The 11,336-nt window shown below is 46.6% G+C and overlaps 1 long non-coding RNA gene across 1 annotated transcript; it reads left to right on the forward strand.

Moving 5' to 3' along the window:
* Positions 1-1,608: 1,608 nt before the first annotated feature.
* Positions 1,609-3,009, forward strand: LOC127926177 (uncharacterized). Its single transcript, XR_008123522.1, has 3 exons — positions 1,609-1,683; positions 2,702-2,738; positions 2,971-3,009. It is a non-coding gene; the product is annotated as an uncharacterized LOC127926177 (long non-coding RNA).
* The last annotated feature ends 8,327 nt before the right edge of the window (positions 3,010-11,336 follow it).

Consider the following 11,336-nt stretch of genomic DNA (forward strand, 5'->3'; position numbering starts at 1 on the left):
GGTCTCTATGAACGACCAGGTAGTTCTGTAACAGAGAGGTCTCTATGAACGACCAGGTAGTTCTGTAACAGAGAGGTCTCTATGAGCGACCAGGTAGTTCTGTAACAGAGAGGTCTCTATGAGCGACCAGGTAGTTCTGTAACAGAGAGGTCTCTATGAGCGACCAGGTAGTTCTGTAACAGAGAGGTCTCTATGAGCGACCAGGTAGTTCTGTAACAGAGAGGTCTCTATGAACGACCAGGTAGTTCTGTAACAGAGAGGAGAGGTCTCTATGAACGACCAGGTAGTTCTGTAACAGAGAGGTCTCTATGAACGACCAGGTAGTTCTGTAACAGAGAGGTCTCTATGAACGACCAGGTAGTTCTGTAACAGAGAGGTCTCTATGAACGACCAGGTAGTTCTGTAACAGAGAGGTCTCTATGAACGACCAGGTAGTTCTGTAACAGAGAGGTCTCTATGAACGACCAGGTAGTTCTGTAACAGAGAGGTCTCTATGAACGACCAGGTAGTTCTGTAACAGAGAGGAGAGGTCTCTATGAACGACCAGGTAGTTCTGTAACAGAGAGGAGAGGTCTCTATGAACGACCAGGTAGTTCTGTAACAGAGAGGTCTCTATGAACGACCAGGTAGTTCTGTAACAGAGAGGTCTCTATGAACGACCAGGTAGTTCTGTAACAGAGAGGTCTCTATGAACGACCAGGTAGTTCTGTAACAGAGAGGAGAGGTCTCTATGAACGACCAGGTAGTTCTGTAACAGAGAGGAGAGGTCTCTATGAACGACCAGGTAGTTCTGTAACAGAGAGTAGAGGTCTCTATGACGACCAGGTAGTTCTGTAACAGAGGACAGGTCTCTATGAGCGACCAGGTAGTTCTGTAACAGAGAGGTCTCTATGAACGACCAGGTAGTTCTGTAACAGAGAGGAGAGGTCTCTATGAGCGACCAGGTAGTTCTGTAACAGAGAGGTCTCTATGAGCGACCAGGTAGTTCTGTAACAGAGAGGAGAGGTCTCTATGAACGACCAGGTAGTTCTGTAACAGAGAGGAGAGGTCTCTATGAACGACCAGGTAGTTCTGTAACAGAGAGGTCTCTATGAGCGACCAGGTAGTTCTGTAACAGAGAGGTCTCTATGAGCGACCAGGTAGTTCTGTAACAGAGAGGAGAGGTCTCTATGAACGACCAGGTAGTTCTATAACAGAGTGGTCTCTATGAGCGACCAGGTAGTTCTGTAACAGAAGGTCTCTATGAACGACCAGGTAGTTCTGTAACAGAGAGGAGAGGTCTCTATGAACGACCAGGTAGTTCTGTAACAGAGAGGTCTCTATGAACGACCAGGTAGTTCTGTAACAGAGTGGTCTCTATGAGCGACCAGGTAGTTCTGTAACAGAGAGGAGAGGTCTCTATGAACGACCAGGTAGTTCTGTAACAAGGTCTCTATGAACGACCAGGTAGTTCTGTAACAGAGAGGTCTCTATGAACGACCAGGTAGTTCTGTAACAGAGAGGAGAGGTCTCTATGAACGACCAGGTAGTTCTGTAACAGAGAGGAGAGGTCTCTATGAACGACCAGGTAGTTCTGTAACAGAGAGGAGAGGTCTCTATGAACGACCAGGTAGTTCTGTAACAGAGAGGTCTCTATGAACGACCAGGTAGTTCTGTAACAGAGAGGTCTCTATGAACGACCAGGTAGTTCTGTAACAGAGAGGTCTCTATGAACGACCAGGTAGTTCTGTAACAGAGAGGAGAGGTCTCTATGAACGACCAGGTAGTTCTGTAACAGAGAGGAGAGGTCTCTATGAACGACCAGGTAGTTCTGTAACAGAGAGGAGAGGTCTCTATGAACGACCAGGTAGTTCTGTAACAGAGAGGACAGGTCTCTATGAACGACCAGGTAGTTCTGTAACAGAGAGGTCTCTATGAACGACCAGGTAGTTCTGTAACAGAGAGAGAGGTCTCTATGAACGACCAGGTAGTTCTGTAACAGAGAGGTCTCTATGAACGACCAGGTAGTTCTGTAACAGAGAGGAGAGGTCTCTATGAACGACCAGGTAGTTCTGTAACAGAGAGGAGAGGTCTCTATGAACGACCAGGTAGTTCTGTAACAGAGAGGTCTCTATGAACGACCAGGTAGTTCTGTAACAGAGAGGTCTCTATGAACGACCAGGTAGTTCTGTAACAGAGAGGAGAGGTCTCTATGAACGACCAGGTAGTTCTGTAACAGAGAGGTCTCTATGAACGACCAGGTAGTTCTGTAACAGAGAGGTCTCTATGAACGACCAGGTAGTTCTGTAACAGAGAGGAGAGGTCTCTATGAACGACCAGGTAGTTCTGTAACAGAGAGGTCTCTATGAACGACCAGGTAGTTCTGTAACAGAGAGGTCTCTATGAACGACCAGGTAGTTCTGTAACAGAGGAGGTCTCTATGAACGACCAGGTAGTTCTGTAAGGTCTCTATGAACGACCAGGTAGTTCTGTAACAGAGAGGAGAGGTCTCTATGAACGACCAGGTAGTTCTGTAACAGAGAGAGAGGTCTCTATGAACGACCAGGTAGTTCTGTAACAGAGAGGAGGGTCTCTATGAACGACCAGGTAGTTCTGTAACAGAGAGAGAGGTCTCTATGAACGACCAGGTAGTTCTGTAACAGAGTGGTCTCTATGAACGACCAGGTAGTTCTGTAACAGAGTGGTCTCTATGAGCGACCAGGTAGTTCTGTAACAGAGTGGTCTCTATGAACGACCAGGTAGTTCTGTAACAGAGAGGAGAGGTCTCTATGAACGACCAGGTAGTTCTGTAACAGAGAGGTCTCTATGAACGACCAGGTAGTTCTGTAACAGAGAGGAGAGGTCTCTATGAGCGACCAGGTAGTTCTGTAACAGAGAGGTCTCTATGAGCGACCAGGTAGTTCTGTAACAGAGAGGTCTCTATGAGCGACCAGGTAGTTCTGTAACAGAGTGGTCTCTATGAGCGACCAGGTAGTTCTATAACAGAGTGGTCTCTATGAACGACCAGGTAGTTCTGTAACAGAGAGGTCTCTATGAACGACCAGGTAGTTCTGTAACAGAGAGGAGAGGTCTCTATGAACGACCAGGTAGTTCTGTAACAGAGAGGTCTCTATGAACGACCAGGTAGTTCTGTAACAGAGAGGTCTCTATGAACGACCAGGTAGTTCTGTAACAGAGGTCTAGCCATCAGGGGAGAGCTGAGGGGGTTTCCTGACAGGGGCCTCCAAGCAGGAAGCAGCATAGTTACAGTAGTGCACTATATAGGGTATAGGGTGCGATTTGGGGTCTATAGTAGTGCACTATATAGGGAATAAGCTGCCATTTGGAGTCAATAGTAGTGCACTATATAGGGAATAGGGTGCCATAGCACTGAGACGCTGTGCCTTAGACTGCTGCGCCGATACCAAAACATTCACATCTTGCTTGAGTTAGGGTATTGCAAGTTTGCCTATCGCAATATCATGGAAAAACACCATACCACAATCTAAGAGACACTGCAATGAAGCCACAAGCTCCAACAAGCTCTCCAACTGAAAAACCATCTGTGGGCATCATGTGTTGCTATGGAGGTGAGGCAATCCTCCACTGAGGCAAACAGATCAATAACAGGTTGGTTTCTCCCTGTTCAAATCCAGATCCACAGAGAGGGAGGAAGACAGAGAGAACAGCCTCCATGCTGGCAGATAGAGGTCCTGGACAGTATGTGGATCCACAGGGAGGCAGAGAGAACAGCCTCCATGCTGGCAGATAGAGGTCCTGGACAGTACGTAGATCCACAGGGAGGCAGAGAGAACAGCCTCCATGCTGGCAGATAGAGGTCCTGGACAGTACGTGGATCCACAGGGAGGGAGGAAGACAGAGAGAACAGCCTCCATGCTGGCAGATAGAGGTCCTGGACAGTACGTAGATCCACAGGGAGGGAGGAAGACAGAGAGAACAGCCTCCATGCCGGCAGATAGAGGTCCTGGACAGTACGTGGATCCACAGGGAGGGAGGAAGACAGAGAGAACAGCCTCCATGCTGGCAGATAGAGGTCCTGGACAGTAGGTGGATCCACAGGGAGGCAGGAAGACAGAGAGAACAGCCTCCATGCTGGCAGATAGAGGTCCTGGACAGTAGGTGGATCCACAGGGAGGGAGGAAGACAGAGAGAACAGCCTCCATGCTGGCAGATAAAGGTCCTGGACAGTACGTGGATCCACAGGGAGGGAGGAAGACAGAGAGAACAGCCTCCATGCTGGCAGATAGAAGTCCTGGACAGTACGTGGATCCACAGGGAGGCAGAGAGAACAGCCTCCATGCTGGCAGATAGAGGTCCTGGACAGTACGTGGATCCACAGGGAGGCAGAGAGAACAGCCTCCATGCCGGCAGATAGAGGTCCTGGACAGTACGTGGATCTACAGGGAGGGAGGAAGACAGAGAGAACAGCCTCCATGCTGGCAGATAGAGGTCCTGGACAGTACGTGGATCTACAGGGAGGGAGGAAGACAGAGAGAACAGCCTCCATGCTGGCAGATAGAGGTCCTGGACAGTAGGTGGATCCACAGGGAGGGAGGAAGACAGAGATAACAGCCTCCATGCTGGCAGATAGAGGTCCTGGACAGTAGGTGGATCCACAGGGAGGGAGGAAGACAGAGAGAACAGCCTCCATGCTGGCAGATAGAGGTCCTGGACAGTACGTGGATCCACAGGGAGGCAGAGAGAACAGCCTCCATGCTGGCAGATAGAGGTCCTGGACAGTACGTAGATCCACAGGGAGGGAGGAAGACAGAGAGAACAGCCTCCATGCTGGCAGATAGAGGTCCTGGACAGTAGGTGGATCCACAGGGAGGCAGGAAGACAGAGAGAACAGCCTCCATGCCGGCAGATAGAGGTCCTGGACAGTACGTGGATCCACAGGGAGGGAGGAAGACAGAGAGAACAGCCTCCATGCTGGCAGATAGAGGTCCTGGACAGTAGGTGGATCCACAGGGAGGCAGGAAGACAGAGAGAACAGCCTCCATGCTGGCAGATAGAGGTCCTGGACAGTACGTGGATCTACAGGGAGGCAGGAAGACAGAGAGAACAGCCTCCATGCTGGCAGATAGAGGTCCTGGACAGTACGTGGATCTACAGGGAGGCAGGAAGACAGAGAGAACAGCCTCCATGCTGGCAGATAGAGGTCCTGGACAGTACGTGGATCTACAGGGAGGCAGGAAGACAGAGAGAACAGCCTCCATGCTGGCAGATAGAGGTCCTGGACAGTACGTGGATCCACAGGGAGGCAGAGAGACAGAGAGAACAGCCTCCATGCTGTTCAGGTACAGTATCTTACATACAGTGTTCCTACATTACCACCAACATCAACGGACTTGGGACTCATCAGTAACAGTTTCACATACTGCTAATAAGCTTAGGCCTACCGGCGATACAACCTTATAATACACATGGACTGTATTTCACAAGTATTTATGCTTTATAATGTGAGTTACAGTCTATATAGTAGTTATGTATTGTGAGTTACAGTAAGGTATTGTAGTTATGTATTGTGAGTTACAGTAAGGTACTGTAGTTATTTATTTTTATTTTTTTTATTTTACCTTTATTTAACCAGGCAAGTCAGTTAAGAACAAATTCTTATTTTCAATGATGGCCTAGGAACAGTGGGTTAACTGCCTGTTCAGGGGCAGAACGACAGATTTGTACCTTGTCAGCTCGGGGATATGAACTTGCAACCTTTCGGTTGCTAGTCCAACACTCTAACCACTAGGCTACCCTGCCTGTACTGTGAGTTACAGTAATGTATTGTGAGTTACAGTAAGGTATTGTAGTTATGTATTGTGAGTTACAGTAAGGTACTGTAGTTATGTATTGTGAGTTACAGTAAGGTATTGTAGTTATGTACTGTGAGTTACAGTAAGGTACTGTAGTTATGTATTGTGAGTTACAGTAAGGTAATGTAGTTATATACTGTGAGTTACAGTAAGGTATTGTAGTTATGTATTGTGAGTTACAGTAAGGTACTGTAGTTATGTATTGTGAGTTACAGTAAGGTACTGTAGTTATGTACTGTGAGTTACAGTAAGGTACTGTAGTTATGTATTGTGAGTTACAGTCTATATAGTAGTTATGTATTGTGAGTTACAGTAAGGTACTGTAGTTATGTACTGTGAGTTACAGTAAGGTATAGTAGTTATGTATTGTGAGTTACAGTCTATATAGTAGTTATGTACTGTGAGTTACAGTAAGGTATTGTAGTTATGTATTGTGAGTTACAGTCTATATAGTAGTTATGTACTGTGAGTTACAGTAAGGTACTGTAGTTATGTATTGTGAGTTACAGTAAGGTACTGTAGTCATGTATTGTGAGTTACAGTAAGGTATTGTAGTTATGTATTGTGAGTTACAGTCTATATAGTAGTTATGTACTGTGAGTTACAGTAAGGTACTGTAGTTATGTATTGTGAGTTACAGTAAGGTACTGTAGTTATGTATTGTGAGTTACAGTAAGGTACTGTAGTTATTTATTGTGAGTTACAGTAAGGTATTGTAGTTATGTATTGTGAGTTACAGTCTATATAGTAGTTATGTATTGTGAGTTACAGTAAGGTACTGTAGTTATGTACTGTGAGTTACAGTAAGGTATAGTAGTTATGTATTGTGAGTTACAGTCTATATAGTAGTTATGTACTGTGAGTTACAGTAAGGTATTGTAGTTATGTATTGTGAGTTACAGTAAGGTACTGTAGTTATGTATTGTGAGTTACAGTAAGGTATTGTAGTTATGTATTGTGAGTTACAGTAAGGTATTGTAGTTATGTATTGTGAGTTACAGTCTATATAGTAGTGATGTACTGTGAGTTACAGTAAGGTACTGTAGTTATGTATTGTGAGTTACAGTAAGGTACTGTAGTTATGTATTGTGAGTTACAGTCTATATAGTAGTTATGTACTGTGAGTTACAGTAAGGTACTGTAGTTATGTATTGTGAGTTACAGTAAGGTACTGTAGTTATGTATTGTGAGTTACAGTAAGGTACTGTAGTCATGTATTGTGAGTTACAGTAAGGTACTGTAGTTATGTATTGTGAGTTACAGTAAGGTACTGTAGTTATGTATTGTGAGTTACAGTAAGGTACTGTAGTTATGTATTGTGAGTTACAGTCTATATAGTAGTTATGTACTGTGAGTTACAGTAAGGTACTGTAGTTATGTATTGTGAGTTACAGTAAGGTACTGTAGTTATGTATTGTGAGTTACAGTAAGGTACTGTAGTCGTGTATTGTGAGTTACAGTAAGGTACTGTAGTTATGTATTGTGAGTTACAGTAAGGTACTGTAGTCATGTATTGTGAGTTACAGTAAGGTAATGTAGTTATGTATTGTGAGTTACAGTAAGGTACTGTAGTTATGTATAGTGAGTTACAGTAAGGTATTGTAGTTATGTACTGTGAGTTACAGTAAGGTACTGTAGTTATGTATTGTGAGTTACAGTAAGGTACTGTAGTTATGTGTATTCTATGTCTGATTCAATCTGTCACACCTCGCTCCTCATCCTCATCATAATGGATAATGACAGGCTTCAAGGCATGCAAGCATTGTCTGAATTCCTGCCATGCCTTCTAGGTACACAGTTGAATGTTTCTGGTTGGGATAACTGCAGGCAGGGGGGGGGGAGATGGGGGTGGGGGGTGTTAGGAGTGACAGTTAGAGGCTCATATCAAACATCATGTTGTAGCTGTAGACTTGAAGACACCATGCTGCGGTCACATGTCGCTTCGCCATCGCCCCTGGCAACCAGACGGGTATCATACGCATTACATAGTATACCGCATGTCAAAATGTGTCCATGCCTGCTCACTGAAGACTGTACCCACAACTGATAGGAAAGCATGTCTCTACCGGCACTACCTCTCTCTCTCTCTCTCTCTCTCTCTCTCTCTCTCTCTCTCATGTAGGCCCAGGCTACGGCTATTGAGCAACTTTCAGGGAAAAACAGCCGCTTCTTCTGTTGTAACAAACTAAATGAATGAATCAACAGGGGGAGAGGGGGAAAACACAGCTTGTAGAAGAGGGTTGTAGAAGAGATGAAAATGCTATGTTGTAAAAAGCTTTGCTCCACTAAAGCCGCATAGTGGTTGCCGTAACAGGCGCCTCGGGTTGAAAGACAGGGAGGGTAGCAATGCCTCTCGCACACACACGCATACCTGCTATAATAATCAATCTCTCTATGCCACTGCAAAGGTATCACGTGTATTATAATGAAACTGGCACAGACAGCTCGGCTAAATGCACACCATGTAATTCGTAACATAGCCTACTGTGAATCTTTCCATCGATCCATAATGTGAAGGAACGCAAGCAGCCGGTGAAGAAAACCACCGCATTTCAATACTGTCAATCTTGCCTTTTTCGATCGCTAAATCATATGCAACCATGACAACAACAACCAAAAAACACCTTAAATCAACACGAAATCATGTAAAAACCATTCCTCTTACCGTAGTGGTTCCACAATTATATCCAGTATTCGTGTCCGTGACTAGAGAGCCCAAGGAAATCCTAAGGATGGTCATGAACCGTAGCCGACGACACGGTTTCTTATTAAAATCTTGTCCAGCCACTCATCGAAAACCACCCAGTTCTGTTAATCTGAACGTAACTGCTGCTGTCAGTGAATATCCCCGGTCCTCTAGTCCCCGGTCCTCCAGTCCCCGGTCCCGTTCCCCGCTGTCTGGGCTCGTCTCCCTACCTGCGGCTGCCGAGGAGAGAGAGCCGCCTGGCGCACAGCTTTATTACGACATGCGCGCAATAATGACACCCTGGGGAATGGATCATCAACTAGATTCAGCCCAGGGAAGATGTTGTTCTGGAGCCCATAGACAGGAGGCCGGGAACATAATTACAAATCATTTGTAGACTGCAAATTGATCGCAAGAAGCACAAATATATATAATATTTGACTAAAACATATTCATTTCAAACCATGCTTACATATGTTTGGCTATAGGACATATCTATTACAGTTTCCCCCAATCCTTAACACACGTTTGCTGAAACTACATCTCGTGTACTCCAAACTAACAGTTAGCCAATTTCCCCAAAACCCCACAGACATCTTGCAAAATCATGTACTCTCTGCTCAAAGTGAAACTCTGCTTTTCCAATGAGACACCCGCACATCAAAGGAGTCTAACTTAGTGACGACCCAGACCACACTAATGTGACAATATTCAAAACACTACGGTTGTCTTTACCATCGCTAACATCCTTTTGTCCAATCTGTAGTCGCATTTTCAAAAGTCTATAAACACAATCAGCACAACATCTGTCTGTTTTGGACAATACCGTGAACACAATTCATGTCGTTTTCACAGAATATGCAGTCAATTAACACGTTTCTAAAAAATGCTTACATTTTCTTTACATACAAGCTTACCCAATACCAAAATCGTGGATCTTTCTTATCTTATTTACAAATGCTTTGCACACAACATGTCAGAAATGAAGACCTAATGTTCAAAACCTCAAATATAGTATAAAGTCTCTACTTCTGCAACAACAGCAGCTCAAACGCTGTATTGAAACAGCTGATAAGCATTTTTGAATGAACAGCTCATTGACACAATAAGAAATAGCTGATTTAATGTAAATGATGTAAAATAGAGCAACCACAGCTGAGTCCAATCTCAGTCGGAGACATAACCAGGTGTTGTAGCTCTTTCAGTTACATGGACAAACACAGTACAAAGAAAACTCTTTGGTTTGATTTAGTTCAATGTGGATACAGAACAACACAGAGGAGCAGAGAGAGAACAAATAACATCTGGACCACGGAGAGGAGAAGTTGGACCAGGGAGAGGAGTAGTTGGACTAGGGAGAGGAGTAGTTGGACCAGGGAGAGGAGTAGCTGGACCAGGGAGAGGAGTAGCTGGACCAGGGAGAGGAGTAGCTGGACCAGGGAGAGGAGTAGTTGGACCAGGGAGAGGAGTAGTTGGACCAGGGAGAGGAGTAGCTGGACCAGGGAGAGGAGTAGTTGGACCAGGGAGAGGAGTAGCTGGACGAGGGAGAGGAGTAGCTGGACCAGGGAGAGGAGTAGTTGGACCAGGGAGAGGAGTAGTTGGACCAGGGAGAGGAGTAGCTGGACCAGGGAGAGGAGTAGTTGGACCAGGGAGAGGAGTAGTTGGACCAGGGAGAGGAGTAGTTGGACCAGGGAGAGGAGAAGCTGGACCAGGGAGAGGAGTATTTGGACCAGGGAGAGGAGTAGTTGGACCAGGGAGAGGAGTAGTTGGACCAGGGAGAGGAGTAGCTGGACCAGGGAGAGGAGTAGTTGGACCAGGGAGAGGAGTAGCTGGACCAGGGAGAGGAGTAGTTGGACCAGGGAGAGGAGTAGTTGGACCAGGGAGAGGAGTAGTTGGACCAGGGAGAGGAGTAGCTGGACCAGGGACAGGAGTAGTTGGACCAGGGAGAGGAGTAGTTGGACCAGGGAGAGGAGTAGTTGGACCAGGGAGAGGGGTAGTTGGACCAGGGAGAGGAGTAGTTTGACCAGGGAGAGGAGTAGCTGGACCAGGGAGAGGAGTAGTTGGACCAGGGAGAGGAGTAGTTGGACCAGGGAGAGGAGTAGTTGTACCAGGGAGAGGAGTAGTTGGACCAGGGAGAGGAGTAGTTGGACCAGAGAGAGGAGTAGTTGGACCAGGGAGAGGAGTAGATGGACCAGGGAGAGGAGTAGTTGGACCAGGGAGAGGAGTAGTTGGACCAGGGAGAGGAGTAGTTGGACCAGGGAGAGGAGTAGTTGAACCAGGGAGAGGAGTAGTTGGACCAGGGAGAGGAGTAGTTGGACCAGGGAGAGGAGTAGTTGTACCAGGGAGAAGAGTAGTTGGACCAGGGAGAGGAGTAGGTGGACCAGGGAGAGGCGTAGTTGGACCAGGGAGAGGAGTAGTTGGACCAGGGAGAGGAGTAGTTGGACCAGGGAGAGGAGTAGCTGGACCAGGGAGAGGAGTAGCTGGACCAGGGAGAGGAGTAGTTGGACCAGGGAGAGGAGTAGTTGGACCACCGAGAGGAGTAGTTGGACCAGGGAGAGGAGTAGCTGGACCACGGAGAGGAGTAGTTGGACCAGGGAGAGGAGTAGTTGGACCACGGAGAGGAGTAGTTGGACCACGGAGAGGAGTAGTTGGACCAGGGAGAGGAGTAGTTGGACCAGGGAGAGGGGTAGTTGGACCAGGGAGAGGAGTAGTTGGACCAGGGAGAGGAGTAGTTGGACCAGGGAGAGGAGTAGTTGGACCACGGAGAGGAGTAGTTGGACCAGGGAGAGGAGTAGCTGGACCACGGAGAGGAGTAGCTGGACCAGGGAGAGGAGTAG

This window comes from Oncorhynchus keta, unplaced genomic scaffold (genome assembly GCF_023373465.1).
Source record: "Oncorhynchus keta strain PuntledgeMale-10-30-2019 unplaced genomic scaffold, Oket_V2 Un_contig_7083_pilon_pilon, whole genome shotgun sequence".
In the NCBI taxonomy this organism is placed as follows: domain Eukaryota; kingdom Metazoa; phylum Chordata; class Actinopteri; order Salmoniformes; family Salmonidae; genus Oncorhynchus; species Oncorhynchus keta.